The sequence below is a fragment of the Dicentrarchus labrax genome, unplaced genomic scaffold, assembly GCF_905237075.1.
Source record: "Dicentrarchus labrax unplaced genomic scaffold, dlabrax2021, whole genome shotgun sequence".
Classification (NCBI taxonomy): domain Eukaryota; kingdom Metazoa; phylum Chordata; class Actinopteri; family Moronidae; genus Dicentrarchus; species Dicentrarchus labrax.
The window spans coordinates 11811758-11820794 of NW_026136705.1; positions in this window are offsets into that span (position 1 = coordinate 11811758).

Here is a 9037-nt window from a genome sequence, read left to right on the forward strand (position 1 = left end):
AAAGTAAAGTAGTGGTTATTTAACACTATTTGTTATATAAAGGTGAAAATTGTTATTGAATATGTTTTTATTACACTTGGAGTGGCAGAGCATTTCATTGGACATTTCAACCATTTACGCATGACTTTCAGCGAACTATTTAAACTATTTATTAATTACTTTTATCTATTTCATATGTTTATCCAATACTGACTTTACTTAACTGTCACTTTATTTGACACGACTTACATGACACTGAACCTCATTTTGCCTCCCAGCCACTGCTGGTCTCAAGCCTGGACTGAGGGATACGTCAGGAAAGGTATCTGCTGTAGGGAGCCGATGCCAAATGAAATATGCGGATCATCAGATGCACTGTGGCGACCCTATGGGGAGCAAGCTGAAAGAAATAAAATAAAAAAACATAAAAGCTACTTTTAACTAGCTATTTCATCTTTTCTGTTCCTTTGCTAACACACACTCAAAATGTGTAGCTCACTAGTGTAGTCTGTGTTTACTAAAGAGCAGCATCACCCTAATCTGATCTTATTTGGCTGTTTATTTAAATCAAATCACTATTTCTATTTTTTGTAGTTATGCTAAGTAGAGCTAATTAAGTTTTCCATGTAAGACCCCAACTGCAGAAATACCCCCTGTGGTAGGGGAAGGCCTATCCCAGTTGGAAATCAATTACTAAATTGATCCAGATGGTAAGAAGTATTTCAGTGTTTTGTGGGAGACAGGAAACAGACCATCTCTAAATGCTGTCAGCTGGTACAGTATAACAATGTGTTAGACATCCAGCTACGGGCTCTTGGATACCCTTTTGAGTGGTAAATTGTTAAATTCATTCACACTGTCATAACTCAGATTGACCACACCGTAGCAAATCTTCAATCATTGATTAGCATAGAGCAGTAACTTCTGGTTTAAACTTGCAATAACTGATTTTCTTGGCCACTTGGGGGCAGTGCAAACAGTTGCCTATGCACACATCCAACAGATGTGGAACAACACCATAAATTTGGACTCATGTTTCTGTCCACCTGATATGTCCAATATTCTGTCTGTTTTGCTCTCCACCAACTCCTAAGAAGTTGAAGTTTCTGCAGCCACAAAATTATGCTGATGTATAAAATAGTTTGATTGGATTGGAAAACCAAAACAATGAGCTGAAAGATGCTTTTAGCTGAGGGGAACTGTCAAGTGACACCTCTCACATAGAAGCAGTCACATGATCCATTGTTAATATAAGAATATTGATGATAGCTGCTTTAAGAAATAATTTGGATTTTTCGGGACAAACTTGTGAATGTTTTTTGTTTGTTTGTTTATTGGTTTTTCTTTTTTTACATTTACAGAGTGACAGTAGGACCCTCAAAGTTGGGAAAAAGAACTTAATACATTTTCAAAGATTTACATAATATATTGTATCATGTTATTTATTAGGGAGTTGATTTGACTAAGAACAAAGAAATCAGATTCTTCAACTTCCTCAGACATTTATTTTAAATGTTTAGTAATCTAATGATAACTGTTTAATGGACTCATCCTGTCAGATCTGATTTAAGGGATTGTTAAATATAGCTCCTAGAAGAGTTAACACTTCATTAGTGTATTAGTGGATTTATCAGTAATTATTTTGGGCATCAACAGAAATCAATTTATGTAAAAGTGAACGAACAAAATACAAACTGAGTGAAATCAAAGACAGAAAGCTCTGCTGTGTGTGTGCTGCTGGATACATTGCTGATCTCCACAGTTACATGACTGCATATGTGTAGTCTGGTTCCAGACCCCTGAAATGCCGCCCACATTTCCAAGTGAAAAAAAAATGGCAGCTGAGTATGATGATCAGGCTAGTATATAGCAGTACATATGGCTGATGGCTTGTCATGAAAGTATGGTGTGAAGAATGCAATCTGGGTTACAGCACAGAGCAGTGAATGGGTGGTTCTCAGCAATCTGGGTTAGTGTGTTAGCCATCCAATGGTTAAGCAGAGGTCGCTGGTCTATTTTGGTTTTCTGTGTTGTCAGTGGTTGGGGATTCCCTGCAGTCTGGTCAAACTGTGTCAAGATGTTATTTTTAATGTAACTTACTTTTTTACTTGTATTATTCCTAAATCAGTTTGGGTTGTTAAACTGGCAGTGCCATAGCATAATTAATGGGAAACACACCATTTGGTTGGAGTAAGTAATTTCTTCATTGTGTTACAGTGAGAAACCTGAGCGTGCACTGTGCTTATGCTTATCAGTTTCTTTAATATATTTATATAAACTGCAGTTAGATGCCACAGGTGCTGAAGGCTGCCAGACAGCCCTGATGAGGGGTTGGCTCCATCTTGAGCCAGTAGCTCAGAAGTCCTAAACACCACATGAGTGTGTCTGGAAACCACCGGAGGAAGTCCAAAAAGGTTAGTTCTCTGGCCCTCGGAGAGAACCCTTAAATCCTCGCGTTTGCTCTCATTAAAACTTACTCTTACTTGATGCTTAGCCACAGAAAATTATCAACTACATTAAGTTAATAAGTTTAATTTTATAAGGAGTACGGTCTAGACTTGCTCTATTTGAAAAGTCCTGAGAAAGCTTCTGTTGTGATTTTGATTTGCTATACAAATAAAATTCAACTGAATTAAAATTAAATTGGCTTTCACATAAAACAAGATGTTCCTTTATTGATCCCCTGTAGGGGAAATTCAAATTTGGCACAGCGGCGCAGGGTAATGTAGTGCAAAGAGTAGAAAAAGAATAAAATACAATACAATTAAATATAATAATAATATAATACACTATATGCGATAAAGTGGAATATGGTGAGTGATGATATTTTAAACTGTGTATAACTGTACATTGTTTGGTCTGACCAAAAAATGGAAACAACCCCAATGAAGGCAGTTGAGCTGAAAAATGTGCATTGATCAAGAGAAACTTTTTTCTTTTCTGATTATATGGATGGACCGATGCAGGAAATCATGTACTACATGCAATAACTGCTGTTATTTCCAAAGAGTAATTGAACATCTTGCTGAACCCTGCTGGTGTCTCATTGCCGGCTTTAGGCTTCCCACTAGTGGTGATAATAAGTGACTGCAGCTCCTGATGAATTGTTATGTCACACAGCAAAAGCAAGGCATAAAACCTTATCTGTGAAACCTCCAAATACTTCAGTCAGATTCCAGTTTAATGTGCAACACAGCTGACCATATATGTTGCAATGTGGGCTGTTTAAACATATTACTAGCTTGTTTATTTATAGTTCAATCAAAAATGTTAAAGAAGAAGTACAAATGAGGATTTAATTTTTTTTCATATGTCAGTGATAGGCTCTTTATTATGTTATTATTTCTATTTCTTTATTCTTTTTATTCTATTCAAAGCAGCTGGTAACCTTAAGTGAAGAGGAATGAATATGATTTTACTTATATATAAGTAAATCTATTAAATAAAATGTTACTGTCCCTCTTTATGATAATGTAAATGCAATGACCACTGAGCCTCTGCTTTTCAGCCTTTAAGCAAACCAGGCAGATCTCAAAATCATGACAATGTTCATGGGAAAGTGAGATTATTTATTTTATTATTATGAGTGTGACATTAGTTTGTTGTGTTTACTGCTCTATCACTGAAAAACTGCTGGTTTAACACATGTGGTGGCAATTTGTTTAATAAAGCATACAAAGTATGATCTTGTCTTTCTGTAAGGTTTTATTCAAGTCATCCACAAAGGGTCTCAACGCAACCGTCACACACACTCGTATGTGAAAGTCCAAAAGAGCCTCAATTGGAAGAAGCAGTATGGTTTTATCCCTGTTGGAGCATCACTCTAACACAGTTACACATTCCTGAGTTCTGGGACAGTAAACAGACATGGTCAGATGATCATGTCCTTGGCTTCTTAGTGAAGTCTCAACATCCCACTGTTTACTTGGACATAGAGTGTAGTTAGAAACAGGGTTAAAGGTTATATGCATAAAATAGCTTCTTTAACAGTTGCGTATGGTTTTACAATGACCAGGTCAAAGGGTTGTATAGGTTCTTAAAAATTGCCATTGCACACACATTTACGTCAAAAAGCTCATATACATTCCTGCAGAATAATATTATTTTTGAAATCAGATCCTGCGATGTCTCCAAGGATAACAATCAGATCTGTTGTGTTGACTGTTAGAGCTTCTACAGCAGTGAGGACTGACACTGTAACTCGCTCAAATCTGTGTGTGGAATCCCAAGAACATTTTAATTGGTGTATTTGTGCAAATGAAGTTGGACAGATTTGAAATTGTCCACAAGATGGCAACATATGAGAGGCAGAGGCAGCAACAGATGGTCATATTAGGCGTCCAACAGCAGTATTGATTTTCAAATGACTCACTCTCAAAGCAGAATTTGAAATCCCTCCAATGGTTTTAGTGAATGTTCTGAACATGTAGGCTTTGAGACATTCATGCTAACTCATTTGATGGAGGAAAACATCCTCATTGATAACTGAGACGAGGAACTGTGAGCAAACTACTCTTATGTATAAAAAAAAAAGGTCAAGTGATTTAATCTGAACCTAGATTTGAAGATCTGCAGCAGGACTAGTATCATTGCAGGCTGGACTGATGACTCATTAACCCCAATCACAGTGCCTCAGTGGGAATTAATGCGTGGCACAGCTCAGTGCGCTGAACAGCTGATGGCAGTGTTTAGTGGGATATTGCATCAATTACTAGATGTCAGGACCATCCCAAGGGTATAGAGGGGTGTTGAAGTCATCAGCTATGCTACCAATACACTACAAAACAAAATGGGGTCAATTTAATGCACCGTGACCTCCTGCCCTTTGGGCCTCTAACAACTTAATTGATCACTTGAACAATTAAAAATAAAACAAACAACAACAATGTAAACTAAAAGAGCTCCCAGAGGGCACAGTGTGGCATTAAAACCTAAAGCATACATTTCAGCTCACAGCTCCCCACTGTCAGGTTTACAACAGCAAACAGCTTAATATTGTGGTTAAGAAGCTGTTGGATGCTGCCAGTTGAGGACCTCCTGGAGCTCCTTGTCTAACAAGACACAGTATGTCCTGACAAGCCCCTTTTATCACTGTGATACAACAGAACTGTGAAGCATTTTATAACTGCCCTTCATGCTGTACAAACATCTGTGGAAGCAACAAAGTTAACAGCTCACGTGTGAAGTATGCAGATGATGCCCTTTTGGTTTGTTGTGTCAGAGGAACAAATAGGACACAAACAAGTATCCTTATAGACTTCTTCTTGACCTTGATGCTGGTGACAGCAGAGACTACACACAACTCACAGTGGCCACCACAGAACGATGTAAAGCATCATTGCAAGAAGCGGTTCACTCAACATTGGCACATTTTTAATTAATTTATTACAAGCTAAAAATACATTTACACGTGTCTGCCAAAAGAAGGCTCAGCAGGCCCGCAACCATAAAGACGTCCTTAACATCCATGGATACAACAGTTACTGAACAGTTACCATAGCGACTAAAACAAATCCCGTATGGTTGCTTTTCAGCCTCTAACCAGATATAAAATGTTTTGTGCCCTTTAAATACAGTCCAAATTATCCTGGAAGACGTTTTCAAGTTCATTGAGGTTGGCATGAGGTATCGCTTCAAATTGATTTGAAGTTAACAAAGGTGACTTGAGGATTTTTATTTGTTTTATGTGAAACTATTGTCTCATAATTTAGAATTCGTTCATTGGCCAATTAAAAAAACGCTGTGTAATAACTCAAAAACTGACAACAAAAAACATGAAACATGATCACAGAGCAAACTGTACTGAGACTGCATGAATTATGATACCATGTAAATCTTAGCAATGTGTGTCCAGTACATGTCCCTCTTTAAAAAACAATAAAAATAAAATTACATATTAAAAGGAATTTGAAGGTTTTCTTTCCTAGTGGTTATAATGACACACTTCTATCCGGCAGCCACCTGTTGCCATCTTTACATGCAGTTATATTTCTTAACTTCTCATAGTCCTCATTTCATTGTCTACTTCCTCAAAGGTCTTGCTGACTGAAGGGTGCAAGTAAAGACATTTAAAGACATAAAGCCACATACATGCATGCAAGGACTCACTTGCACAAAGTCTGGCCTATGGATTCTTAAAAATTAGTGATTGCTCATCAAATAGTAGTTGAGAGGATATATTTAATAAAAAATGAGTAACTTGAGAAAACACATGAAAGCAAGAAAAAAATATCTATATATATATATCTATATATATATCTATATATAGATATATAAGGGTTTAGGGTTTTTCGTGTTTATTGTTTACCAAAGTTTTGTAAAAAGGCCAAACTGTCTCAGTGAGAGACACCAAACTCAATTATTTTTCACAATATTGTTTCATAACTTGGAAGCGATATGCAACCCCAAAAAAATGCATCAAAGTGCTGGAGTCCATGGCCAGGGGGCACAGCTGGAGTGGAAGTCACAGAAGACCGAGTACCAGCATTACAGAGCATAACTCACAAAAGGCTTCTTGCTGCAACAACACGAATTTCTCTCATATTACATCAGAAAACTAGGGTCCACATATTCCAACAGTTAATGGACGTTCATGGGGTCATCGAAACATGAAACATCTCCCACATGACCAAGAAACCTTGTTCTTACTAATAATGGCATAGGAGTTACTTATGAGTGACAAGTGGTCACATGATGACATGTGAGCTAGTTCCATTTGACGATGAAGACTGTGAGATGCTTGTTGAAGCTTTTATAACCTCCTACTGACTCACAGTTTCCATAAAGCTCTGCTCTCCAACTTTTTATTTCAGTACATTCAGTGGGCACTTTATTAGGTACACCTGTACATAATGTAATACAATACAGCAGCCATAAAGTCTACGTTTATGATGCAGATAATGTTCAGTTTATTTACTCATTTATTTTGTTGACACTGTCATAGCAGTGTTGATTAAATTCAACACTGAATTAATAAAATTGGTTTAGCATTGAGCTCACAGTTCGTGATGCAGTTGTACAGGACTGTATTATATTCAGAGGTGTTTCTAATATTCAGCAATGTCACCAATGTATGAGCTTTGTAAAGATGGATGTTGTATACAATACAATACAATACACTGTACAGGTGTATCTAATAAAGTGGCCTCTGAGTGTCTATTATACATGTGGTATGTTTATTCTCATTTCCAATCAATGTTACTTCTTTTTTCTGCTATTATTCAGAAGGTCTGAGGCGCTGTCCATGGTGCTGACAGTGACTAAAATATAAAAGCTGGGTAGTGACATTATTAGAGCTGACTGGCCTGTGACAGACATATCTGCTAATAAGAACACATTGGAGAATATGATAGTGTATGTGAGTGCATCTGGGGAAGGACCCATCAGTATCATGGGTCTATCATCAGTACCTCCTTCTGTCTTTATATCACTATCTGCTTCCATTTACAATGAATGAATAAGCTATCAGTAGCTACTGTTTAGTATTACTCAAGTTACATTCTGCTACAGTGTAAAAACTACAGGTGAGTAGTTTGAACAGTAGGTTAATGTTAGTTTTCAATTAAAAGGTCATGTTTATGTATTCATAGTCATACACATATTTAACCTAATTAAATGTGTTTGACTATGTCTCCCTGTGTTTATTAAATTTTTTTAAATGTCTCTTGTTATTTAACCTTTTGGCTGCAATCCATGCATTTACAACACAAATAGGAGGGTCAATCACTTTACATTAATGAGGCTGAGTTATGTTGAGAGGTTTTCTCTATCTTTAATACAACAGTGTCGCAGAAAATATGTGCCCAAAATGAAGAGAGACTTATGAGTTATCTGTTTCACAAGATGTGTTGGGATGAACACAGATTTGTGAGCGACCATGTCAACTGAAGCGTCTTCCAAAGGTTTCTTCTTGTGATTTTAAACTGAGTCTTCTTTACAGTAACAGAAGATTGCAGTGTGCTGCTCCTCCTCATGATGTTTGGGGTGTGTCCCCTCCCCCCAGTGCGTTCTCTGCTCCAGATCTCAGTCTAATCTCTTTTATTTCTCTCCAAGGTTTGCCATAATCATCCCTTCAGGTGCATAATCTACAGCCTCCATTCCTTATTACAGGCAATCTTCCACCAATGAAAACTAAATGAATTTCATCCAATAAAGCTTTATTTTTAGCTTTGCTAGCAGTATGGCTCTAGGGAAGGTGATTGTTCTGTCAATCAGTGGTTCAGCACTTCCAGAGTCAACAATTAACGGATGCTGAAAGACTGCATTCTGGTCATCACATGTACTTCGAGGTGATTGTACACAGAGCATGTGAGCATGCAAATTCTAGTATGCCAGCATGTTTAGCCTACACTGAATAATTGCAAACAGGCATGCTAACATGCTGCCTACCATTTGCTAAGTCTAAGTAGCCAAAGTATTACCAAAGGTTGAGCAAAGTCTGGCACATTGAATAGATGCTATTTTTTAGTGTAATGCAGCAGTTTCATATTGCACTTCCATTATGTTGGGGGAGTCACAAGAGACAGATTTTAAAAAGATTGGTCAACATCTGTGCAGCAGAGGCCAAGATCTCTTGACTTTTAGCCCAGAATAAGGCTCAAAATCTAGAAACTCTGAATCCTACAATTACCATAATGCAACTCAATCACATCTTTCATTAGACCTTCCTTACCAGTTAAATGCCTCCAGATTATAATGCAGGTTTAATGTCAAATATTTTTTCTCAAGTCAAAGTCAAGTCAAGATAACCCTGATGACATCACTATGACATCATCAGGGTTATATGACTCCAGAGCTACAGAAGATATTACACGACTGTTTTCACTGGCGCAGTGAGAAGTAGACTTTTATGCCTAAAACTGGTTTACTCTCACACCACCTTAAGGCCAAACTTTACATCTTCTTTCACCACACTAGTGGTAAGGATCGGAATGGCAAAGTTGTCTCTCCATTTTTCACCGGTCCAGGAATCTTGTTTGCTGGTGAGGGACGAGCATTATGGATGGGCCTGCCTATAGACTTTTAGCCTAGTTTAGATCATTTTGTTTTTCCACGATAA